The following is a 27,878-nucleotide window of genomic DNA, read 5'->3' on the forward strand; positions in this document are numbered from 1 at the left end:
TGGAGCTCCTTCTGTTTGCTCCCAGAAGTGTGCACATCAGCCTCTTACTCCTCTTGTTTATGGATCTATAGCCATGAGAGAGCATATCTGCCAAGTCAAGGGCTGTTTTCAAAACTAACCCAAGCAAAGCCGATTCTGACTTTTGCTTTCTCTCTTCTGTTCCACATGAGCTGCCCCCAGAGGAGATGTTTCATTGAGAAACTCCAGGTCAATAAACACCCCCAAACCTCAGCGAAGAACAGAGAAAGAGTAACACCAGCGTGAGCCAAATGACTCATCTCTGGGAGGAAAAGAAGACTGAAGAGGTTCATTTCAATCAGGAGAGAGGGATCTTTACTTACATCGCTTGCAAGACCTTCCAACAGTTTGAGTCTTTGAACTCTACTGCACACAGATGTGGAGTTTTCACTTGAAATCCCCCTCCCTTTGGCAGTGAGGAGGACTCATAGCTCTTTGGGGCTTCAGAGTGATAAGTAATTTCCTGATTCATTTCCAAAGCATCCTCCCAGGCTTCGAGCAAAGGCAGGGGGAGAGGAACCAGCCAGGCCCACGCTGTGTGGAGATGTCACCGCCTACACAGACCTCCCAATGGTTCGATAGAGCCTGAAAGAAGGGTTTGTGAACCTCACAAGCAAAAATAAATCTCCTCCTCTATCAGTTGACTCACTCCCCGAATCACACTTGAGAAACAGCACAAAGAGTCTAGACAATATTTGCTCTAAAAGTGTAAAATTCAAGTTGAATGTCATCTTATATTTCTTGCTGGGGAAAATCAGGGGCACCTTTGATGGGTCTTCAGGGCAGGTTGTGATTGTTTTCTCATGAGCCACTTTAGAGAATATTCTTAGAGACCAGGCCATCCAGCCCCTTCAGTTTACAGAGGAAGATCAAGATGAGTGGTGACAGGCCTTGACCAGGATCACACAGGCTGCGAGGGGAAGGATTGGAGCCCAAAGGCCTCCTGGCAGTCAAACCAGAACTCTGTCCCCTACAGGTAGGTGGAGACAGGCACAAAATTTTGAGGTCTGGCTCTTGATCTTTAGGACACATGTCACTGGATACTTCTGTCCTTAATTCTTCTGTGTCTCAGTTTACCCAGCTGCAAAATGGGAATCCTAATAATAGCTCTCCTTGCTTGGTCATACAATATGATGATCTCTATGAATAAGCATCATCAAGGATGAAAGCAATTACACTATATGATGGACTTTTATCAACCTGGCCCAAATTACACGCTTCTCTTCTCCTTTCCATTCTCATGTTCCACCAACATTATTTTCTGTTCTAGAAGAAACCATCAAGTGACCTTGGTGGAAAAGGAAAATATTGGTTGGAAAATGGTATGGGGCATGGAGAAAACTTTTGACCTTGGAAAACCAGGTCAAGATCAGATGACTAGGTAGAGCAAGGCTTGACATTTGCTATGGAAAGGATACTGGGTCTGGAATCAGAAAATCAAGGCTTGGCCACTCTGCCTCTAACACTTACCAGGAAAGGGAGCCCCATTTAAATATTCCAAACCACAGCGTCATCTCTGGAGACATGATCCCTGTCCTGCTGTGCTCACCTACTTTTGCTGTGGTGAAATTCAAATGAGGTCTTCATTGAGATGGTGCTTATCAGCCTGTGCAGGCTTTGAAATTGGAAAGCAGTGTTTGCCAGCACTCAGCACAGCACTTCACACAGAAGACATTGTTGATGGGGTGGTGCAACCAGCACTTCCCATTTCATCTGTGGCACTGGCTCACAGCCCTTAGTGTCTGAGATCCTGGGTCCTTGGCCTTTTGTTCTTCTCCTTTTAAGGAGTATATTTCACCTTTCTTCCCTGTCATCCCAGCTCTTGGCACTTGTCTCCCCATGCCGGCCACTACTGGTTTTCTTAGAGTTTAAGTGTCCTTCCATTTCTCATGCAACAGTAAGAATAAAAGCAAGGAGAAAACATTTTGCTCAATCACATGGAAAAGCATCTGAAGTCTTGACACAGACTGGATCTTTGTTTTGGAATTCGTCACAACCAAAAACCAAATGAATCAAGGTCAGCCTCATTTTTTAAAATGCTCAAGCCCCAAACCAGATCATGTTTAGTTATTCCACCACTTCCTTTGCCCTTTCATAAATCTATTCTTTAAATGTCATTGCAATTAAGATTTGCACTTGATCATCTATAAGAGCAATTTTCTAAGTGAGCCTCGTTTTAGTCGGCTTGGGATGCCATTACAAAATATCATAGCCTGGTGGCTTCAAAAACAGAAATTTATCTTCTCACAGTTCTGGAGGCTGGAAACCTGAGACCAAGGAACCAGTATGGTCAGGTTCTGAGGAAAGCCCTTTCCCTGGTTTGTAGACTGCCTCTTGCTGTGTCTACTCACAATGGAGAGAAGGAGAGATCTCTTTCTCTCTTCCTCTTTTTATAAGGCCACAGTCCTTTTGGATCAGGGCCCCACCCTTATGACCTGATTTAACCTTAATTACTTCCTAAAGATCCTATCTCTAGATTCATTCACATTGGGGGTCAGGGTCTCAACATATGAATTTTGGGGGGGACACAAATTCAGCCCATAGTGAACCTGGAGAAAGTGAGAAGAGAACTAACATTTATTGAGCCCTTACCAGACATAAGGTCCTGCTTGTTTCTTTTCTCAGTCAATCCTCACAACAACTATGATAGTCAGTATTTCCCTTTCCAAGGTCACAAAGCCAGTAAGGGGCCATGTCCAAATGTAAACTGTAGTAACCAAAGCTCTGCTCTTTCCATGACACATTCTGCCTCCACCTCTTTTTCTCTCCTTGATTCTGAGCCAGAACCTCTATTTCTCTTTCATGCTAATTCCCAGCTCAGTCGCCTTGAGGCAGGACATTGTTACCCACAGCACTTTGAGAAGGCAAAGGGGGTAGAGGGATCTCTGTGTTTTCCCTTGGGGTCCCCACTGAGTTTAGTCTGACAGCTGTGGAGGGCCTGCCCAGAATGTTTTCTCCCTGCTTTCTTCTCAGCCTCCTTTATGTTGATACATTTTTCTCATCATTTCAAGCTCAACTTGTGTTCCTTCCTCAGGGAAGCTTTCTTTGACCTGCTCCTCACCTACCTTAGCTCTCCCTTGCTCTCTCTTACATATTATCCTATACTTCCCCTTCGTAATTTTTTTCCTTTTGTAAAACTTCATGAATGTTTCTTCACAGTTGTAGTAGTTGTTACAATAGCTATAATACTTCTAAGATAATTTGCATAATGTTTGTCTTTCTACTGGTTGGTAAACTCCCTGAGGGCAGGGATGTTTTTCCCAAGTATCTGCAGCAATTAGACCACTAACAGGAGGACCTACAGGGAAGGAAGGGAGGGGTAGGAAAAGGTGAATCAAGGAAAATAAATAGTAGAAAGAGGCTAACATTTTCCTTTACAGTCATGTGACTGGCACATATATGCCTGAGAGAGAGCTCCATCTAATTGGAACCTTCATTAAGTCTTCTGCATACCACCAATTTTACTCTTCTCCTTGTTATTTTGCATGGGGGTTCTAGATTTGACTGATCAAGGATGGAATTCTTAGACTAAGGAGGTGTAGATGAGGAACAGATCTTGTGTCACACCTACTGGCCTGCTTGTCTACCTCTGGACTCCTGCAAGGGCAGCACAGCCTGGCTCTTTGCACGATGGGGATGCCTGTTCATATCCCATCAGACTCAGTCTCTTTCAGGAAAGAAAGGAAGTAAGACCTTGGTGGGACAGGGTATGAAGAGGTATAGGGCCTGCCAGGAGGAATTTGTTACCAGGGATAGACATTCTCAGCTGAAGAAACCACATGCACGAAGACATGAAAAGATGGTGTTTTTTCTTCAGAGAACTACAAGGAGCACACTTTCGTTGGTGGCTGGCAAGGAAATGTGATACTATAAATAAAAGAGTTAGATAAATATTTTGTGTTTTCATTATTATCTATTTCTCAGCATTGTTTGGTGGGTCAGTGAGAGAGTTCATGTGGAATTGTTTTAAAAGCTGGAAAAATCCTATGAAAACTTTCTTATTATAAATTATTTTGTATGAAGATAGCTTGGAAGAGATACCAAGGAATTATGCTGGGAAACCGAATTATTTAAGAATTTCTTTTACTTATAAACTGAAAATTTTGTCTAATTTCCTTCTTTTAATCCCCTTTTCAAGGACTAGATTATAAATTTATAGTATCTGTTAAATATCAGTGAGCTGGGGTATATGTTTTCAGCTTGGCATCATCCATTCCTGGACCTTTCTACTCCCTCTCTTACAGACCAGGGAGTTGGAGCCTGGAACGACATTTCCCAGAATCCCTTGCAGTCAGGGTCCCTGATCAGAGCCAGTCAAGGAGGGCACTCACAGGGATGTGAAAGGCAGAAAGGACTAAGAGGACATTCTTTGGTGGCAGTTGCAGGCAGCGTGAGGACAGTCAACTGATGCAAGGTTTACAGGAGCTTCTATGTGAGATCCTGTAATCACACATTAGTGTGGCTTCCTAGCAATCCTGCACTTCTGGGTTTCCAGCAAAACAGTATGTTCTTTCTTCAATTGTTGGTTCTACAGCCCCCTTTTAAAAAAAAGCTTTTTATTTAGAAATAATTATACACGAATCAACTAGTGTATATAATATACTAATATAATATATAATATTATTATATTTAATATATAATAATAATTTATAATTATAATTCAGAGGAAGTTGAAAAATTGCATAAAAACCAAACCAAACAAAAACTAGCCTCCCTCAAGGGTGACATCTTACATCACTGTAATAGGAGATCAAGACTGGAAATTGGCATCAGTGCAATAGTATTAACTAGACTACAGGACTTATTCAGATTTTAGCAGTTTTTGCATGGATTCCTTTGTGTGTTGTATAGGTCAATGAAATTTGATCCTACGTATAGATTCTCTATAGTTCTCTCAATGATTGTTTAAGGCTTTGATTGTCATCTTGAATCCCTACCTAGAGTGATTTTACCTAACTGAATCCTGATTGGTATGATGGATAATTTCCTGGTGTTATCTCATATTTAAAGCCCTGTAGTTAAGTTTTGTTTCTTACATTTATTTACTCAATTAACATGTTGCTCATTGGGGTACCACCTCATACAGGTCAGAATGGCCATCATTAAAATGTCTACAAATAACAAATGCTGGAGAGGGTGTGGAGAAAAGGGAACTCTCCTACACTGTTGGTGGGAATGTAAGTTGGTGCAGCCACTGTGGAAAACAGTATGGAGATTCCTCAGAAAACTAAAAATAGAATTACCATATGATCCAGTAATACCATTCCTGGGCATACATCCAGACAAAACTATAATTCAAAAAGATACATGCACCTCTATGTTCATAGAAGCACTATTCACAATAACCAAGACATGGAAACAATGTAAATGTCCATCGACATCTTCTTTATGTACCACATAAAGAAGATGTGGTACATATATACAATGGAATACTAATCAGCTATAAAAAAGAATGAAATAATGCCATTTGTAGCCACATAGATGCCAACTAGAGATTACCATACTAAGTGAAGTAAGTCAGAAAGAGAAAGACAAATACCATATGATATCACTTATATGTGGAATCTAAAATATGATACAAATGAACCTACCTATGAAACAGAAACAGGGTCATGGACATAGAGAACAGACTGGTGTTGTCAAGGGGGAGGGGGTTGGGGGAGGGATGGAATGGAAGGTTGGGGTTAGCAGATGTAAACTTTTATATATAGAATGGATAAACAACAAGGTCCTGTTGTATAGCACAGAGAACTATATTCAATATCCTATGATAAACCATAATGGAAAAGAATATTAAAAAAGAATATATATATATAACTGAATCACTTTGCTGTACAGCAGGAATTAACACAACATTGTAAATCAACTATACTTCAATAAAAAAATGAAAAAAAATTGTTGCTCATTGATACTTTTTTCCATCTGTTTTTTTTTACGCATTGTCTTTGCCCAGGGCATTGTCACATTACATCATTTACTGCAACAGATTTTTAGCTATTTCTTGGGCTTTTAATTGCTATATTCTCAAAGTCATCCTTATCATAGTGGATCAAAAATACAATACTATTTTAATCATTCCTAAATAATGGTAATATAATTTACATGTGATGACACAGGAAACAAAAAATTAGAGGTATAGGAATTGGATTGGAGGAAGCAAAGTTATTATTATTGACAGATAATACAATTGTGCATCTAAACAATGCAAACACGTTTTCAAAGACTATTAGAAATTATGTATCTTCAATATGGCTGCCAGAGTAAAAAAATAATACACTAAAAGTAGCTTTCCTATATTCCCAAAATAATCATGTATAGAATAGAATGTTTAAAAAATTATCAAAAATCCTTGTGATAGCAAAATGAGGCTGGCTTCTCTGCAGAGGAAGGGGAGATCAGCCTCTCCCTAACTCCGGGCTGTGTTTTCTCACTTGGGCACTTAATCAGCTTAACTTGTGCAAAGAGACTCACAAAATCTTGGTAAAATATATTTTTTTCCCTTCAGATTCTTACCTCTGATTCAATAACTGCAAATGATACAAATCTGGTCTTGGTGAAGCCAGTTTAGCAACAAACACTATAACACTCTTTGTCCCTAAGGAGCTAGATACATTTCCTCTCAAAGTGCCCTCGTCTGCAGAGATACCCTCTGGCTTCAACTTAAATTTTAAAAAAAAATATTTCCCATAATGCATTGAAATGACTTGAAACCACTTATTTCAGAACTTAATCTTTGCATTACATTCCACATTTAATTGGCTTTCCCAGAATAAATGAAATGTCTGCCTACAGGATTATGCAAGCCTTCATTCTTTCTACAAATGAACTAAGAAGAAATCCTTACTAACATTTGTTAAGTGCTGGCACTGTTCACTGATTATTTCTAGGCGTTATCCTAATTAATCCTCACACTCATATGGATAGAAAATTAAAGTCACTTATCCAAAATCTCGAGGCTACCAAAATGTAAAACCAAGATAAGAATCAGGTAGTGAGGCTCCAAGTATTTTCAATGCCACCAGAGTATACTGCTTTTCTTGTGGGTGATAATACTTTTCTTCCCACAAAAGTTTAAAAATCATTAGAGTCTGAGAGTCAGCCTGGCTCCTCAGGACACTGCTATGCATGAGCCCTAATGAACTGCATTGGCTACATCATCTTAGTCTAAAAAAGTAAATTTGTGGGAAAATGTTATGTAAATAAATGGTACAAGTGGTACTATGTATTGACAAAAATTGTGAAATTGATGTGAATGCTGTTATTTGGAAAACCCAAAGGTAGTGGAAGTCCCAAGTATGTGACTCTGACTTGGGGATGGAACCCCTGTCATGAGGGAGCATTTGAATTTGCCTCCAAAGTGGAGTTAATTCTTTAGAAATTCAGCACTTTAATAACGGCAACAAAATTCTCATCCCTCACCAAAGTTTAATTCAGAAGGCTCTGTTTTCCTCAAGATAATTCTCCTTCAAAGACTAGACATTGCTTTCTTTCTAATTTTATTTTAAGATTTTGATTGAAAACATTCAAATGCAGGCCTGGCTTCAAAGCATAGTTTGTAACCAAGAAGGATTTCCTGGTTTACATTACTTAATTAATGATAATATTGATTTAAAAGAAGAAAGAGTTCCCAAATCTCAGCAATTTCCATTAGTAGTAGATGCAACCCCTATGTAAACAGTTAAACCAAAATGTCCCTTGAAAGAATTCAATCTAAAGTTCTTCCAGTCTCCAGTCTACTCATTTCACAATCATCACCATCTTCTTTGCTTTGCTTTTTTTCCCCCAATTTTTTCATTCTTCATGCTCAGCATCATGACCATGCTGGCTCAGCAAGCCCACAGTAATTGCACATACACTTCTTGTCCTAATCAACAGTGAAGTTTCCACTTACTTGGTGGATTAACCACTATAAATGTATTTAGTGAGGCTGGTGTGTTTTAGTCAGACAACACATAACGGCTCCTTTGAAGATCACAAACAAACCTAAATCACATGTTATTTGAAAGGTGAATATGTTGCCAAACAAGAAAGGAAAAGAAAAAGAAGAAAATGAGAGAAGGAAGATGGGAAGGAAGGAAAGTATGAAAAGAAAGAGGAAAAGGGAGAAAGAAAAACACTGAAATAAAAACAAAGAAAACAGAGGGGGAATGCAAAGCAAAGGAGCAGATCATGTAACTCTAAATAAAACACATGGTCTATGCATTTTTCCATTGGACTATCTATAGAAATAGTATTTCCCTACTATTTTGTTGGTTTTGGATGTACCATAGCACGTCATTCTTCTATTGATGCAACAAACTAATAAACTGACCTAACAAGACCTCAACTGCAGTTAAGATTTACACTTACAAGTGCTTTCTTTGATCAGGGTGACCAGCTGTCCTGGTTTGCCTGGGAATGAGGTGATTTCCCAATGTGGGACTTTCAGTTTTAAAACAGGGATACGTTAGATAAACCAGGAAGGTTTTCATGAGACTGAGGAATTTTCCAGGGTGTGAGACTTATAGATTGTTAACACCAAGAAAATCCTGGGCAAACTGACAAAAGTTGTTCACTTTGTCTTATGTCCTTTGACTATAGTGTAGGAAACTGTTCAGCTAATTTTAGCGCATCTTCTGTGTGCCAGGATCTGTAATAAGTGTTGTACATACTGTAGTGGACAATTTTTTCCCTTCCTATCTAATACCCCAGTATTCTTTGGGTACTGCTTCACTATCTTTTGTGGCTCTAATCAGGCTCTCATGTATAGTGCCCTTCACTCCGGCCATCAGCCTGGAGGTGAGAAAATCAACCAGGCTGGACCAAGCCTAGTAGTTGGCACCTGACACAATGGAAACAGTGATTAGTTAAGGGCTGAACATGTAACACAAGAAAAACAGCCTTTGGGAGAGAGCAGTCCCTTTTGCTTCTGGTGAAGACTGTCATTGGTCATCCTGTCCACCATACATGACAAAGTCAACAGACACAGAAGGAGGTACGGCAGCAGAGAGAGAGAGTGAGGATACAGTGCATTACCTGAGCCCCTGGATCCTGCCATGCATGAAGGTGGCACCATTCCTAGATTGCCCAATTACATGAGTTACTGCATTCTCTCCCCTTTTAAAAACATTCTAGCTTTATCGATGTATAACTGACAAACAAAATGGAAAGATATTTGAAGTGTACATTGTGGTGATTTGATACATATTCCCTTTTTCTAAAGCTACTTTGAGTCGGGTGCCTATCACGTGCAACAGTAGAGTTGTGACTCGTAGGCATTCATGGACTTAGTCTTCTAATCTGGACTCAGTCCTGTGAAACAGGTACAGGCTGAACCATATGAAATCACCAATATTTGACTTCTCTTGACTTCAAATATGGCAATTTCACTGGGTTCAACTTAAGTATTATTTCCATTTTACAGGTGAGGAAAAAACTCAGTGGTGATAAGTAGTATGCCTAGTGTCGCACATTTATTAGATAGCAGACCTGGAATCAAATCCAGGCCTGTTTGATTCTTAAGTACACAAATACATTTCCAGTTGTTTATGCTGCCTGACAAAAAGAAATCTCTTGAGAGCTACCTTTTGCTATCTAACAAATGCCTTGAAAAGACGCTAGGTTATGAATCATACCCTATGTATGAAGTTGTATATGGTGCCAAACGCCTTCTTATTGCTTCCAAAATTCCAGTTTCACTGGATGTTTTATGAAGAGAGGTCTGATACATAAGTGTGTCAAGCAAGATGGAAACCCCATTCAACACTGGTGTGAATTTACATTTTGGTAGGGATAAACCTCCAGGCGACCACATATCAGATTTCCAAATTGACTCCAGCTTTGGTTTTCACTGACAATCAAGAGATTCAATTTTTGACAAAGGAGAGGTTCTTTACCCATTCTGCTCTCTGTACAGGGATTGTTTAATTGTTTCCCATAACTCAAACTTAATGCATTTATAATGCAGTTGTGTCAGCGAGATAAGCATTCTGTGTATTTTCTTTTATCATCAGCATCCCATGCACTTGCCCACTGATGCAACAGAATGATGCTTGCTCGGAAAACATTTCCTTCCATGGTGGTGCTCTACACGCTCTAAAAACCTCAGAGTAGGATTTAGAGAAGTTCCTGTGTCATTTTTTTAGCATTTTTTATATGTGAGGCTATTATCATTCAGGATTGTCTATTAATTTTAACAAATGGTAGAGAAAAGAGTCTTGTTACAGCATGGATGTTATTCTATAGTAAATACCTTTGGCATTATCTGCTGAGCATCTCTTTTGCATGAATTTCCCTCCCTCACTAACTGGTGGCAGGCTATAGTCATCAGCTATTGCAGCTATAATGCTGCAGCATGATAAAAAATCTCTAAAACAAGCATTTCTTTTCTCTCATCATGGTAGGTCTGAAACTTGTCCAAGATCACACACCTGGTAAATGATGAAGCTGAGATTCAGTTGTTCAATGGATATCATTGAGCTCCTACTAAGTGCCAAGCAAAAGAAGATGCTGATAAAAACCAAACAAAAGGCTACTTATGTCTTAGCTGATGACATTGCAAGTGAAAACAATATCATTACAGCTCTGGAGAGAAAATCAAAAATAGAGAATATGTCATGCAGGAAAAATTTGACATGACCTAACAAAGTCAGCAGTGCTGTGTTTGCCAGAGGTTGAGGATATGGACACACTGGCCAGACCAGTAGCTATAGTTAGATCATAACAAGATCAATTAGACAATGCAGATATAAAGGCACTCCAAGGGGAAGCTGGTACTGCATTTCTAATTTCCTTTGCGAGAGAGGACAAAGAAAAGGGAAATATTTAAAACCATTTTTGAGTGTCTATTCTGTGCCAGGAATTGTCACATGAGAAAAATCCACATGGAGATCTTCTGAGAAAAATGCATTTCACATTTCACATCTCTCTGGATATCATTTTCTTTAGTTCTAATGCAAGGATAGTGTCCTTTCTTTTTTAGCATTGTTTTAGTTTGTGTCTAGCACATTGCAGGACCCCAGTGAATGGTAGTCTTCTTGGCAGACTCTGTTAGTTGCTTCTCAATGCCGATTTTGATATTCTTTCTTACTAACAGAGGTCTCATCTGTTTGGGGGCAGCAATGGTACCTGGTAAATACCCATCTTCCCAGACTCCCTGTGGTCACTGAAGGTCATGTGACCCACCCAGTAGGGACAATAATATGTAAACAGAGGTTGATGGAAGATGTTGCTGGGAAACTTCCAAAAGGGGAAAGACAGCTGGTGTCATCTGTTCAGATTTTGTTCTTTGTATTTTGCCTTCATGCAGAAGACAGTTATGACACCGATGTAGACTCGACATCTTGTGATCCTGCTAAAGAGAGTCATATACCAAGATGGAAAAGCAGAAAGGTAGAAGGAACCTGGGTCTCTGATGACCTTGTGGAGCCATTGTACCAACCCTTAGCTGCAAACCTCCAAACTCACTTCTTTTTAGGTGAGAACCACAAGCCCCTATTTAGCCAGGACACTGAAGTTGAGTTTCTGTTATAATACATGAAGTCAGGCATTCTTGATTGGCACAGCTCTACTTCACCTTCCCACCCTGTTCTCAATATGGACTATTTTCAGATTTGTGTATAATACTTCATGGTTGCAAAAGATTTGGCCTCTTTTCTGAACAAACTTTCTGGAATAGTTCATTTTTCTTTCTAAATGAGGCATTATTTGGCTGCAGTATAACAAAATGCTGCTTGAAAGAAAACACCAATTAAACATGTCTTTTTTTTTTTAAACCAGTCATCCAATACACAATCATGATAGCCTACAGAAACAGCTCCAAGCTGGCTGAATGACTGTGCTGAGCTTGATTTTGCCAACCATGGCAACATAAAAGAAAACAAAAATCAGAGCTTAAAATAAAAAAGGACATCCAATGGAAAGTGATGCAAGCAAGGAATTCATAAGGCTTCTTTTAAGGCTTGCAGTCTTTAATCTTATAACTTCAGCAGTGAAATTTGCTAGAAGAAAAGCAAAGAATTTCAGGGCAGAGAATCCAGCTTCAAATCCCCACTGAATCACTTACCAGCTGCAGGATTTGGGGCAAGCCTTTTCATTGGTCTAGGCTTTAGTTTTCCATACTGCAAATTATGATGATAACGATAACAACAACAACATCAGTACCTACTTAAAGAGTTGATATCAAAGTAAGGTGATGTGTGTGAAAGGGATCTGTACGTACTAAAATATTACACAAGCTTTCATTGTTATTGAGAGGTGAAAATACACGTCACGTATGAAATAGCACTGTTTGTCTAGTTGCTTTCTAGCACGGATGCATGGTCTAGAGGTGTGAAACTGAGATGCTAAAGGATATGTGGACTATAAATTCTCTGTTAAAGATGATCACTGAAGGTCTTGCATGGTTATAATTAAATGTTTCTGCAAACGTAGGCATCAGACATGAATGGTGGTGGGGAAAAAAGGAAGAAAATGATAATTTTTTTGAGCACTTAACGGCACTTTGGTGTTTTACATATATGGTCTCCTATAATTAATTGGAGGTGTGAAACTGCATCCACAAATCCTCCAAGGACAGAGCTTTTACATTTTTGTAAGTAGAGTTATCCTGGATGCAAAGTTGGTGGGATGGCATGACTAAGGCAGAAGGTTGAGAAACGATGACTCAGATAGGTAAGTCTGGGTCTGGACCAGGCTGAGGGGAAAGGTCTGGGATCTGAAGTTAGATTATTAATCACTCATGGAAGGATGAGAGCCTCCTTAACCTTGGATTAAGCCCTTTTATCTGGAGGAGAAGAAGGGAAAATAATTTCTAACCATTAAGATGGGCTCCATCAGCTCTCCATACTTACACCTCTTAAGTATAATGAGTGCAAACATTTTGCTGTGTGGCTGGCACTGTGCTGAATACTTTAAATTATTAAGTCACTTATCTCCATAACAACCCTGTGAGGTAGGTACTATGATTATCCATCCCTCTCTATTCCTCTATTTTCCAAATGAGAAAACTGAGGAATAGAGAGTTTAAGTGACTTGCCCCAAATCACCCAGTTGGATTGGAATTGAGGTAGCCTGGCTCCAGAGCCCTGCATTTCATGACGATGTTATTTTACCTCTTAAGGGGAGAAATAAAGCAGAACATATGTCAGACAGCTGGGCTGTGAATCTTGAGGACTCATTTCCTTAAGAAAGTCCAAAGAGTTCATGTGTTTTCTTGGTGAAATAAAGGCTGAAGAATTGCCCAGAGATCCTTTTGGCTTTTCAGTGAATTAAAATGTAACCCTCTACTCATATACAGTGAAGTTTCTCCTTATTCTAATGTGAGATTTAGGAATTTGGGAAGACATCTGGAATTTATTTATGCCATTTGGGTTTTGAAATTCAATATTAACTTCTTATAATGAAAGAGAAGAAGTCAGAGTGGGCCAGATTAGTGAAATCTGACACACAGGACATAGATTGGCGAACTTAGCTTTACTCTCTGGCTGAAATATTGCTCCAAATACCCTGGACCATTCCTCTCCAAAAGAAAAAACACATTTTTGAAATCATTTTGACCTTCTGTATATATGTCAATGGAACAGGCTGTATTTCAGGGTTTTCTTTCTCTTCCAGATAACTTTGTAAATGCTCAGGTGACTCACTTGCCCATGCTAAGATTAAATATGGCACCAAGATAATTAGAAAAGTATCAGGTTGACTGTGTCCGTTTTTCATTCTGATCCTGGGGAGGCAGCATGGGTTTCGGAGTCAGGCAGCCAAGACTTGTTTTGCCAGTTGTGTAATTTCTGGATAATCTCCCCAAACCAGTTTCTAAACCTGGAGGATATCTCAAGCAGAAGGTGCGAGGTGGAAAGCAAGGATAAAAACGGGGGATATTTCAGATGGTTCATTATGACCAAAGTGGAAATTACTTGTGAGGCCAGTTAGGTGATGGAACCTAAGAGGTAAGATCATAAGAAGTCTTGTGTCCCAAGCCAGGTGTTTGGACTCTTTCCTGAAAACAATAGGGAACAACCAAAGGGTTGTTTTAATTGTAATCTTTTAAAACACTGAACAGAATTGTGTTTTTTAAATTATGAATGTAATAACTTATTGTAGAAAAAAATAGATAAAGAAGAAGGGAAACACTTTGAACTAAACTTCGAGAGTTTTGTTAACCTCTTGGGAATGTTTTCCTTTCCTATAGATGGATGTTTTAATAAAATGTAATCAGATTGTAACCACTCTTTTATAATTTTCTTTTCTATTACAATTTTATAAATACCTATGTAAGTCAATGTAGATTTGTTCACATTGTCATTTTAATAGATGTATTGATGTGCCATAATTTCTTTAATATTGTTTTATTCTTGGGTGTTTCCACATGTTGGGATAATAAAGATCCCTGTAATGAACATCTAAACTAAATTCTATTTATTTATTTATTTTTGTGGGTTTTTAATTTTGGCCGTGCCATGTGGCTTGCGGGATCTTACTTCCCCGACCAGGAATTGAACCTGAGCCGTTGGCAATGAAAGCATAGAGTCCTAACCATTGGACTGCCAGGGAATTCCCTGTAACTAAATTATAGCACACGTTCATAATAATTTCCTTAGTATAAACTTTAAGACATGGAAGGATGTGCTTATTTTAAAGAGTGTCACATATATTGCCAAGGTACTCCTCAGTAAAATTGTTTATTGATACCTTAACCAGCAGAATTTGAGGCTACTCATTTCATTCTAGAGCCTAAGCAGGACATGGCAAGTTAATTTCTGATAGATTAGAAACAATGTTCCAAGAAAGCAACAAAGATGGTGAAATTAGAGTAATTACGAGGAATGGGGATTTCAAATGTGGAAAATTGCCAACTTGAAAGAGGGAACTGGTAGCATCTTGAGATATTTGAGAGACCACCGTGTGGAAGGAGGCTTGACCTTGTTCTGGGTAATTCTCAAGGACAGGTCTAGGATCAATTAGTAGAAGTCCCAGGAAGAGAGTCTGCCTTAATAGGAGGAAGTTTTTTGTTTTGTTTTTTTTATAAATTTCATGCTAAAATATGCAAATGGCTGATGTAGTATCTTGGTAAGATGTCTCAGGGATAATTCCAGTTGTTGTCTGTGTCCTTTCAAGGAAAAATAAAACAATTCTACAATGCAACATTTTATCTTTTTCAACATCCATGATGTCCTCTGTGCTAGTTAATACTTACACATTTTAAAAATAAATTGAGTTCATAGAAATTGACCAGAGTCCTACCAGGCTGAGTTTAAATGCAAATGTTAAGTGTGTGAATAACTTTTAGATACAGTCAATACTCATTATTTGTGAATTCTGTATTTGCAAATTTGCCTATTGCTGAAATTTATTTGCAACCCCCAAATCAATACTCATAGTACTTTCCTGGTCATTTGCGGATATGCACAGAACTAAAAAAATATGAGTCACCTGACATGCATGTTCCCAGCTGAGGTCCACCAAGGCTATGGTTTACTTTCTTCTTTCAGCTTTCGTACTATAAACAAGTATCTGTTTCACAGTCTATGTACTGTCATGTTTTTTGCACTTTTTGGTTTTTGTTGGTGATTTTGCTGTTTAAATTGGTCCCCAAGAGGAGAAGTGTTGTCTAGTGTCCCTAAGTTCACAAGAAGGCTGTGATGTGCCTTATGGAGAAATATGTGTGTTAGATAAGCATCATTCAGGCATGAGTTACATTTCTGTTGCCTGCATTCAATGCTAATGAATCAACAATATGTATTAAAGTGTCTTTAAACAGAAACACATGTAACACAAGGGTATGTGTAGGTCAACTGCTGAAATGCTGTGACCAGAAACTTCCAGGAACCTAACTTTGTATTTCCCCTAGGAGAAATGAATTTGCTAATTCAGCCTTTGGAATGACCTTAAATAGGACATAGCTGCTGTGAACAGCAAGAATTGACTATATGTATTCTTAAAACACTGATGGAGTCCTTTTGTTCACAGAACCTAACTCTCAAATGTCTAGTCACCCACCCCAATCCCAAAGCCCTGATTATTCAGAGGATAGCTGGCTGTCCAAATGGAGTGCTTAAACCTTTTCAGTGAGCCAGACCATACTATCACACCTGCCAGACCTTGATGGAGGAGGCCAAACCCAGCCGAGTCAGGGGTCGGGGACAGCCCAAGTCTAGTGACATTGCCTTTTTCTGTGATGAGTTATTTAAATATAGTCTGTCCTCTAATAGTTAGGGCCTGTGTTTTCCTCCTATTTAATCTCCCTTAACATAGAGCACAGTTTCAAGTGACATGAAAATCTGGATGGGGAGTAGCAGTGAACCTTAACGAGCCTTAAAAATAACTGTTGTGAAAAGACCAAAACTCTAATTTGAAAAGATACATGTACCCCAATGTTCATTGCAGCACTATTTACAATAGCCAAGACATGAAAGCAACCTAAGTGTCCATCAACAGACGCATGGATAAGGAAGATGTGGTATATATATATATATATATATATATATATATATATATATATATATACCACAGCCATAAAAAAGAATGAAATAAAGCCATTTGCAGCAACATAGATGGAACTAGAGATTATCATACTAAGTGAGGTAAGTCCGACAGAGAAAGACAAATATCATATGATATCACTTATATGTGGAATCTAAAAAACTGATACAAATGAACTTATTTACAAAACAGAAACAGACTCACAGACACAGAAAACAATTTTATGGTTGCCGAAGAGGAAAGGGGGCATGTCTCCTTCCTGACTGTCCTCTGTGGTTTGTCTGTGAGAACTGCTGATAGCAATATGTCTTCAGGAAATGCCAAAATTGGGCAACGTGCGCCCCGTTTAAAGCAACTGCTGTAATGCCAGATGGTCAGTTCAAAGATATCAGCCTATCTGACTACAAAGGAAAATATGTTGTGTTCTTCCTTTACCCTCTTGACTCCACCTTTGTGTGCCCCATGGAGATCATTGCTTTCAGTGATAGGTCAGAAGAATTTAAGAAACTCAACTGCCAAGTGATTGGTGCTTCTGTAGATTCTTACTTCTATCACATGGCATGGATCAACACACCCAAGAAACAAGGAGGACTGGGACCCATGAACATTCCCTTGATATCAGACCCCAAGCACATCATTGCTCAGGACTATGGGGTCTTAAAGGCCAATGAAGGCATCTCATTCATGCCTTTTTATTATTGATGATAAGAGGTATCCTTCAACAGATTACCATAAATGACCTTCCTGTTGGCAGTTCTATGGATGAGACACTGAGACTAGTTCAGGCCTTCTAGTTTACTGACAAACATGGGGAAGTATGCCCAGCTGGCTGCAAGCCTGGCAGTGATACCATCAAGCCTGATGTCCAGAAGAGGAAAGAATATTTCTCTAAGCAAAAGTGAGCGCTGGACCATTTTAGGGCCAGGCTGCAGTAGGTGGCCATGAAAACAAAACTATTGTCTTTTGTACTGTTGTCATGCTTAAAACACAGACCTTACACTCAGCCCAGATGTAGTGTGGGACAGGACAGGCCTTTCCTGCAGGGGTTGGGGAGGCCAGCCTTTCTTCCTCTGGAGGGAATGGCCTGAGCTGTATTATGGGGCAGGCAAACTGATGTGTATAGTTGTAGGGTATCACTTTTGGTCTTTTGTAGCTTTATTAAACTTGAGCTGACACCTTGTTGATTCTTCATTTTAGGGGGGCATTAGCCTTTGAGTGTAAGAGGAATTTACTCTTTGCTTTCCCTCTTTAGGGGAAAATGAGGTGTGAGAGCTGCCTCAGAATCAGGAAATTATATTGAGGGGAAATGCAAGGAGATACAGGGAATGGATCTGAAGCAAGGTGTTTCATTTCACCATATCTGGAGAAGAGCAAGACCTACTATAGTATTGGCCAAGGCACTGCAATTTATGCCTAGGCTGGGTTGCAGGTTAAGATCCCACTGAGATTACTGACATTTACTTTTATACTGCTGGGAGGGCTGTATGAAAACCTGAAGCTTGGCCTCTTCTGATAAATGCCTGGTACTGGTTCTGTAAAAGATCAGAGATATAAGCTTCAGTAGCTTTGGAACTAAAAGTGGGAGGGGGAGACAAACACAAGCGCTGGTGTTCATAGGGTAGGGCTTTCTCTGTCAAAAGCACAGTGCTGTGCACCTCGTGGCTTCTCTGGGTTTCTGTCCTTGATTTAAGGGTAGTTCTTTCTTGTCCTCATATCATTGTCCTGAGGGAGGGTTGTCAGTGGGGCAAAGGTGGATTCCTCCTGGGCTCTTGAGGCTAGGGCAGATTCAGGACTGAGAATCCTTCTGTATATCATGTGGTGCCCTTCTAGACACCTTCCAGACACGGCTACGCCAGTCTACCTAGCCCTCCAGTATTCAGACAAGCAAGAACTATGAGCGACAGTATAGGATTCCAGGGGCCTTTAATAATAGCTTATTATATGCCAGGCACTATTTCGTATTTATTCAGTCTCCATAATAACCCTCTGAGGCAGGTACCGTTATTTAGGGGATAGTTGCTTCTTAAGCCCTGTAACAAGTAGTAGCATCTTGAAGCACTGCAGAGAAATGGTAACAGGTAATAATCCCATATTCCAAGGCAGGTGGCAAGTCTGGATCTGCTTTGGTCTTTTGACCAAACTTCTTTGAACCTTGTTATCTTCTTTTAAGATCTCTACTATTATTCTTTATCAAAAATGATCATCTTGTACCCAATGAAAGTCTTGTCTAGCCGAAAAAAAAAGAAAAAAAAAGAGGAAAGTGGGGGATGGATAATTAGGAGTTTGGGATTAACATATACACACTACTATATATAAAATAGATAAACAAGAAGAACCTACTGTATAGCACAGGGAACTATATTCAATATCTTGTGATAACCTATGTTGGAAAAGAATCTGAAAAAAAAAATGTATAACTGCTATACACCAGAAAGTAACACAACATTGTAAATCAGCTATACTTCAGTTAATAAAAATAACTGTTGACACTTACTGAGCATTAAGAAGACTGAAAAATGTATGAAGGACTTTGGTGAAAGCTGTTGTGCCAATCTCCAACCCAGCAGATTTCTCTACAGACTAGTAATTAAAGGGTTAATATCTGGCAGAGCAAGGGGCTTCCATCCCCCAGCTCCAACCTCCAGATTGCTGAGCTCCGGGGCACCTAATCTCAGTTAATCTCCAGCACTGCTCTCTACATTGCCCTTCTTATCCACATTTCTTTGATGAGAAAAATAAGCTTTACAGAAGGTGTGAGACGTGTCTAACACACACAGCTAGAAAGTGGCAGAACTGGGGTTTGAGTGTAACAGTTTTCAAGCAGCCAGTCCATGTCTGCAAACTGACAGCTGAATTTGATCCACTGCTTTGTTTGGGGTTTTATAGGTGATCTGAATTAGTTGCTATTATTTAAACATTGGGAAGTAAATAGAGGGTGTCCGAGAAACTGGTACCAGAGCATGGAAGCTCTGGTTTTCAGGTCTTCACTCAGCCCATTGCATTCATTTGCATTTCCTGTCTGGCTCTGGAGGCATTGATTTATGATCATGCTGACCTCTGTAGTCAGCCCCTTACTTTGAATATAATACTGTCATGTATATTATTTCATCTCATCCTCATGCTTTTATGACTATTCTGCAGCTGAGGGAATTTGCCCAAGGTCAGATGTCTAAGTGAGCTGAGATGCAATCTTATTTCTCCAGCCTCTTCTACACCGTCTTCTTGAATTATGCACAGACCCACTACCCATGAAAAGCAAGGTCTGGTTAGGATGTTCCTAATGCAATGGACTCTGGAGATTGCTCTGATAAAAGCGAGGATCCAGCGGTGCAGAGCAGGGGTGGGGTGAGGCAACAATGTCTCTATGGAAAATTGTTCTTTAAGTGTGAAGTTCAAGTGAGCCCTTCATGTTCTGCCATTCCTGCTTTGAGGCCGTAGTTTAAATTTGTGTTCTAGGGCATTGGAAACAGTTCTCTAAGAGTCAAGCACATTTTTTCCCCCAAGAAGCTTGCTTCTCATCACCATCTCCTTGCTTCCTAAGGTCAACATCCTGGTAGTGGGGGCCCCCTTCTTCAGTAGGTGTTCTCTGCTGGAAGAGTTCCTGGAATTCGCTCACTGTCAGGATGACATTTCCACATCAAAGGCCACAGGAATTAGGCCATTCCATGGGAGCCCATTGGACAGGGCACAAACAACCTAAAGATGCCTGTCTCATCCAAACAGCACACAGCACAGCCAAAATGGCATGCACAGCCTCCCGACAGCCATGGCCTTGAGTGTCATGGAATTCTTCTGAGGAAGTCCCCCAGCTGGTCTCCCCACTTCCAGTCCCTCTTCCAAACCATGGCCAGCTTAATCCTTCTAAAACTCTGTTTCCTTCTTGTCTCCCTCACTCAAAAGCCTTTGATGCATTCCCAATTCCTTGAAAATAAAGTCAAAATTACCTCTCTTGTATTCTGTGTCCTTCATGGCTTGAACTTTCTCCAACCCTTATCTAGCTTTCATCTTACTGTTTTCCTTCCGGAACATTCTTCTCTGATCAAACAGGGATACTTGGCCTTCACCAAGGACTCCATCTGCAAATCTTTTTTTCTGTTCTCCACTGGGTGTGTGGGTCCGTATCCTTTCAAGACCCAGTCCAACTTCTCTCTTTTGATGTTTAAGACTTCTTATTCTCATTTTCCTTAGTTGGAAAGTGCATTGTGATGAGGATTAAGTTCACTTAACTAGCTGACAACAAAAACTGCTGTGGAGGAGGAGGAGATGGTGGTGCTTCTTCATGGAGATCCACGAATATTGGGATGTCCCTTGACTGAAGCTTTAGACTCACACAAAACATTGGCTTCCAGTTTCCAAGTGTTGAAATGAATACAAAGCTTATCAACTCAGTATATAATATATTTCTTTTTTGTTACCTTCTAAGTTTCATTCATTCACTGATTCAAACACAGTTTGGATAAACAGTAGTCTCAATCTATGCTTCAACTCATATCTTATCCATACCCTTGCCACATTTTCTACTTCTTTTTCTTTCTTGGTAAATGGGACTAATACCATTCTGAAGGGGTAACTGGGAGGACTGAATGAGATAATGTTCATCCATTATGGTGTCTGGCATGTGTAAGGCACATGCCAGACACAAAATTGGTACTTAGCAAATGCCCCAGCTTTCCTTCTGATGAATCTTGTAATCAATCTGGGACATCACAGACAGGAATCTTGTCCAAATTACCACATGTTCCCTGGACTGATTTTGGTCTGAGATACAAGCTCTACCTGAAGTGTTTGTATTTCATAGGTGTATTGCATGGCTTCTCTTGAATTTTTATTAGACTAATTTTTGAAGAAAATCTGAAAATAAGAGCCAAAAGAAAATGTTCAGCTTATCCTTCCTTTTATGGGCATGTTGGCAATTTTTCTGTTCAAACAAACAGCCTCTGTTATGTTCTTACCCAACTTGATTCTCAAAGAGTCTAAAACTTGTTCTGGAATGAACTTGCTGGCCAGTTTCTTTTTAAAGTATAATATTAAAATATGTTTTAAAAAGGCAACACAAAATATCTCTGGCTCTTTCATGTGGACATTGCATCAGCAATTTCCAGGCCTTTTGATTGGAAGGAAAAATAATGTTTTGCTCACTCCCCCATCTGAGTATAAGGGATAACTGATAATAATATCTACAGGTGGCAGCCCAAATGGAAATCATCTCTTTGACACAGATGATGCAGCTATTTGGAACTCATACTTTTTTATTAAATTTCATTCTCTTCTAAGCGAATATCCCAGAAATCAAACAGCCCTCTGGACCCTATATACCTGGACATACTAGGAGGAAAATATTGCTTGCAAATGGATACTGATCAGTTTTCAGGGGTAATCAAGGGACGTGGAGATTCAGTTTGAGCAAGAGAAGATGGCCAAATGAGCTGGCACAAGTTGGATGATTTGGCAGGCAGAAGTCAGCAAGGATGATAAGTCCAGGGAAGGTGGAAGGCAAGGGCAGATGGCAGAGAGGAACGATGTTGAGAATGACCATTGCTGTCCAAACCCCGCTGCACTTGCGCATGGAGAGTTTTCAGGTTAGTGTCTGCTGTGGGCAACCTCAATTCTGGCTGCCCCTCCGCTATCTTCCTGGGCATCTGTGTCAATGATGACAGACCTCATGCCCACCTCTCTCTGAAATGCTTTGTACCTTGCTCAAGCCCTTCTGCAGCCTCTGATACATTTTCACTTTTTCATTCATTTCATCCAGAGGTCCTGGAGCCAGGACACCACCTTTCACGGCATAGTTTTTGTCATTTTGCAGATTTCGAAGGAAGCACGCAACTCTCCAAGGATTGAATTTGTGCTTTATCTGGAGGCACGGGAGCAGGGTAAAAAGACTGTGGGCTTTGGGGTCATAGAGACTCAAGTTTGAATCTTGGTTTTGTCACTTATTGACTCTGGACAAACCACGGGGCCTCTCTGAATCTAATTTCCTCATCTGAAAAGTTTCCTCATCTGTAAAATGGGAGGCAGCCACTTTACAGGATTTTGTGAGGATTAAGAGCGGCCATCAAGTGACATATTTGACACACAGCAGAAAATGGAACAAATGGCAGTTAAAATGAAAGGAGTGGTGAGACATAAAGCAGAGGGCATAATTGGTCAAGAGCCTGTGATGTATCTGAAATCGTCAAGATGAAATCTATTTGATCAGTGCAAGCACTTTTTCACTATTTCCCCAAATTTAATTTGGAAGTGTACAAGACGTGGTAGACTCAGCTTTGGTTCAAATATGCTTAGGTCTCCCATATTCTAGAAATAACTTGTTTTGCTTTTGCTAACCCCTCACGCTGTCTTCCTCACTCTTCCCTTCTGGGTTCCACCATATTTGCTAAAGGATTAAGCTACGCCTGCTGTAGACTCTTCCTAGCCACTCATTCCTTCCTTTCAAGCCTGATTTCTGTTCCCACCGCTCTCCTGAAAAGTCTCTCTAGAGTTTAGAACATTATCGATGTGCTCACACCAGTGTGTACACATCCAGCCTTGTCAACTCTGCAGCTTTCCACACCATTGGCTAGTAACTTTCTCTAGAACAGCAGTTCTCAACCTTGGCTGTATATTAGAATCACCTGGGGGGCTTTAAAAATTATTTACGCCTGGATCCCAGCATCAGGGATTCTGAAGTAATGGTCTGGGGTGCAAACTGGGCTTTAGGTTTTTTCAAAGCTCCCTTGTTGATGATTAAGGTGCAGCTAGGGTTGAGAACCACAGATAAGACTTTCTTTCTCTTTTATTTATAAAATATTGCAAAGCTCTGTTTCACATCTTCTGAATTTCTTTTGGGGTCTTCCTCAAATCCTGTTCTTAGAGTGTGTTTTTCTGTAATAAAGGAGGCAAGTGTTGCATTAAGGCAATTTATAGTTAGAGTTTTTGCTATAGTGTTGCTAAAGGAAATCTGCCACTTGTGGTTAATCAGAAAGCTTACCAAATGCAGGTTCAAGGTATGGCTGGATACGATGGGGAAAGAATGAGGAAAGGAAGGAAGGAAAGAAAATCTTATGCTTTATGATCCAAACAATAACTCTGTGTATCTAATGCTTTCTCTTCTATTGCATTTCAACAGAAGTACCAGGAATATTAATCTTAGCTATGACTGATTGAGCACCATGGTATATCCTCATAACAACTTCAATGAGATGGATATTATTATCCTCATTTTTTACATCAAAGAAATGGAGGTGGGCAGAGTTAGTTCCCCAAGGACACAAGCCTAGAAAAATGACAAAACTGTGACTTTTAACTCGGGTCAAATCCTCTCTGTATTAGAATCCTAAGTAATTGATGCCAAATCTTGGAGAATTGCTTCCAAAGTCCTACTTGAGGGAGATATTCAAATACCTGAAATCATACTCACATCTCCCATTAGTTTTCCCATCTCTAGGGGAGGACCTTGCAATCCTTGTTTGTGTGCTTTGGTTTTATTACTTCTCATCCTCTGGTCACACAAACTACCTCTACTTCAGCTTGACAATGGCCCTATTGGCATGTGGTGTCCAGAGTCTAGTATAACAGTGATAGCCTTAGGCATATTTCGGGATAATGGCTGAGTCAGTAACAATACAGAAAATCTGTGATGATGGTTACATTTCTATGTTCAGGAGAAAGTGTTGAAAATAAAGGACTAGGTTTTCACAGAGAGGGAGTAATCTGAGGTGGAGATACAGGTTTCTCTGCAGGCTTCAGAGGGAAGTTGACAGTGACAGAAAAGAGGAAATAGTACAATGTAAGGGAAGATGAGGAAACTGAGTATCTGTAGGGGAAAGTAGAAAAAAATTCAGAGGAACATTTCCTTCCTCCTTCCTTCTCCCCTCCCTTCCTTCTTCCCTTTATCTGATATTTTTCTCCCATGAACTTTACAGCTGTTGCTTGAACCCACATTCAGTAACCTTTTTTTTTCATACATAACTACTCTCCATATTTGATAAAAATCTCAAACCATTATTTTTGATTCCCACAAATATAATACATAAAATTTTTTTTCTGAAATACTAAGCTCAGCAAATTAAGTATCTTGAGACTAATATAAACACATACAACTGCTGTTCTACTGACTTCCAGGAAAAAAACAAAAACAAAAACTTCTTATCAAGATGTTCTGGGTTTCCTTTTATTTGTGCTAGGGATTCAGAATTATAATAATCTGCCAGTAATAATTTATACATTCTAGTTGATTGTCTACAAGTAAAATATTGCTGGCTCTGCTTTGTGAGTTCTGGATTTGACACGACACTGACAATACTGTGGATTTCCTTTAGCAACCTCCTAGCAATGCCTTCAACTACAAATTGCCTTCATTATAAGATCTGCATTCTTTACTACACAAAACAATATTCTAAATAAGATTTGAGTGAGCTTTTAATACAATACAGCACTGGATAGCCAGTGAGAGATTAATGAAATGTTGAAAAGAAAGCTGAGATATGGAGAAAACAGGTGCCTGGGGCAGGGCAAGAGGAAAGGAATTAATTTCTTATCCTCCTGCACTTTACCCCAGCACACCAGAGAATACATGGGTCACTTTAAGTCTGAAAGGACTCTGCGTTTGGCTGCCAGGAAGTGAAATTTCACGCTCAATCACAGTAACCAAATTGGGTCTTGTGGTTCACATATTTTGTTTCCCTTTTGCATCAGGGCTTTGACTTTTTAACTTCCACTTAAACTGCTTCATTTTGCACATTTCTTTTAACTTGCCTCAAATCCTGTGTAAAAGGGGCATTCTGACAATTATGAGGTTTGTACTATGTACCAGGCACTGCTTGCGGCACTCCAGTTATTGGAGTGTACATGCTACAGGGTATGAGGTATAAAGATGAACAAACAAAAAATAGAATTTAGACTTCGGGGTTGTTGTGAAGAAGAGGACAAGAGGAAAATGAAGAGAGGGGAGAGGACTTTGGAGAAGGTGATGGTTGGGATGAAAGAGAAAGGCTGAGAAAGTAGAGGAAGAGAGAGGAGGAGAATACATGAAGAGGAGCTTACAGAAAGTGAGAAAAGAGAAGCTGTGTAGAATAATGAACTGAAGGACACAAAGAATAGGGTAGAAAGAGGGAAATGGCTGAATGTCGCGGGCTGGGTGGGAAGAAGTCTAAGGGTAAGGGTGGAAAAGAGAAAAAGAGAGGAGAGGCTGATTATCTGTAGAAGAGGTTGGGTGAGAAGGACGTAATTGTGTCCCCACCCCCCAAATGCAGAAGTCAAAGCCCCAATCCCCAATGTGATTATATTTGGAGGTAGGACCTTTAAGGAGGTAATTAAGGTTAAATGAGGTCATGAGGGTGGGGCCCTGATCCAACAGGATGTGTGTCCTTATAAGAAGAGGAAGAGATTGTGTTCCTGTCCTGCTAGAAAGAAACACAAACCCACCCATTAGCAGAGAGGCTGTCTAAAACCATAATAAGGTCACAGACACCACAAAAACACAACACCAGATGCTGCCTTGCCCACCAGAAAGACAAGATCCAGCCTCATCTACCAGAGCACAGGCACCAGTCCCCTCCACCAGGAAGCCTAAACAACACACTGAATCAACCGTAACCACTGGGGGCAGACAAAAAAAACAATGGGAACTAAAACCTGAAGCCTGTGAAAAGGAGACCCCAAACACTGTAAGTTAAGCAAAATGAGAAGACAGAGAAACACATAGCAGATGAAGGAGCAAGGTGAAAACCCACCAGATCAAACAAATGAAGATAAAACAGGCAGTCTACCTGAGAAAGAATTCAGAGTATGATAGTAAAGATGATCCAAAATCCTGGAAATGAAAAGGAGAAAATACAAGAAACGTTTAACAAGGACCTAGAAGAACTAAAGAGCAAACAAACAATGATGAACAACACAATAAAAGAAATTAAAAATTCTCTAGAAGGAACCAAGAGCAGAATAACTGAGGGAGAAGAACGGATAAATGACCTGGAAAATAAAATAGTGGAAATAACTGTTGCAGAACAGAATAAAGAAAAAAGAATGAAAAGAAGAGAGGGCAGATTCAGAGACTTCTGGGACAACATTAAACACACCAGCATTCGAATTATAGGGGTCTCAGAAGAAGAAGAGAAAAAGAAAGGGACTGAGAAAATATTTGAAGAGATTATGGTTGAAAACTTCCCTAATATGGGAAAGGAAATAGTTAATCAAGTCCAGGAAGAACAGAGAGTCCCATACAGGCTAAATCCAAGGAGAAACATGCCAAGACACATATTAATCAAACTACCAAAATTAAATACAAAGAAAAAATATTAAAAGCAGCAAGGGAAAAACAACAAATAACATAAGAGGGAATCGCCATAAGGTTAAGAGCTGATCTTTCAGCAGAAACTCTGCAAGCCAGAAGGGAGTGACAGGACATATTTAAAGTGATGAAAGGGGAAAACCTACAACCAAGATTACTCTACCCGAGAAGGATCCTATTCAGATTCAACGGAGAAATTAAAACCTTTACAGACAAGCAAAAGCTAAGAGAATTCAGCACTACCAAACCAGCTCTACAACGAATGCTAAAGGACCTTCTCTAAGTGGGAAACACAAGAGAAGAAAAGGACCTACAAACCCATAACAATTAAGAAAGTGGTAATAGGAACGTACATATCAATAATTACCTTAAATGTAAATGGATGAAATGTTCCAACCAAAAGTCATAGACTGGCTTAATGGACACAATAACAAGACCTGTACATATGCTGTCTACAAGAGACCCACTTCAGACCTAGGGACACATAAAGACTGAAAGTGAGGGGATGGAAAAAGATATTCACGCAAATGGAAATCAAAAGAAAGCTGGAGTGCAATTCTCATATCAGACAAAATAGACTTTAAAACAAAGACTTAAAAGACAAAGAAGAACATTACCTAATGATCAAGGGATCAAACCAAGAGGAAGATATAACAATTGTAAATATTTATGCACCCAACATAGGAGCACCTCAACACATAAGGCAAATGCTAACAGCCATAAAAGACAAAATCGACAGTAACACAATCATAGTAGGGGACTTTAACACCCCACTGACAGCAATGGACAGATCATCCAAAATGAAAATAAATAAGGAAGCACAAGCTTTAAATGATACATTAAAGAAGGTGAACTTAATTGATATTTATAGGACATTCCATCCAAACACAACAGAATACACCTTCTTCTCAAGTGCTCATGGAACATGCTCCAGGATAGATCTTATCTTGTGTCACAAATCAAGCCTTGGGAAATTTAAGAAATTGAAATCGTATCAGATATCTTTTCTGACCACAGCGCTCTGAGACTAGATATCAATTACAGGAAAAAAAACTGTAAAAAATACAAACACATGGAGGCTAAACAATACACTACTTAATAACCAAGAGATCACTGAAGAAATCAAAGAGGA

General features: G+C 39.6%; 1 protein-coding gene and 1 pseudogene across 1 annotated transcript in view; one reads left to right on the forward strand and one right to left on the reverse strand.

The window, feature by feature from the left end:
- Nucleotides 1-27,878, reverse strand: part of C1QTNF7 (C1q and TNF related 7) — a 136,420-nt gene that overhangs the window by 94,436 nt on the left and 14,106 nt on the right. The gene's annotated exons all lie outside the window — the stretch shown is intronic.
- LOC136123484 (peroxiredoxin-1 pseudogene) lies at nt 16,781-17,378 on the forward strand (annotated as a pseudogene).

Source organism: Phocoena phocoena, chromosome 5, assembly GCF_963924675.1.
Source record: "Phocoena phocoena chromosome 5, mPhoPho1.1, whole genome shotgun sequence".
Classification (NCBI taxonomy): Eukaryota; Metazoa; Chordata; class Mammalia; order Artiodactyla; family Phocoenidae; genus Phocoena; species Phocoena phocoena.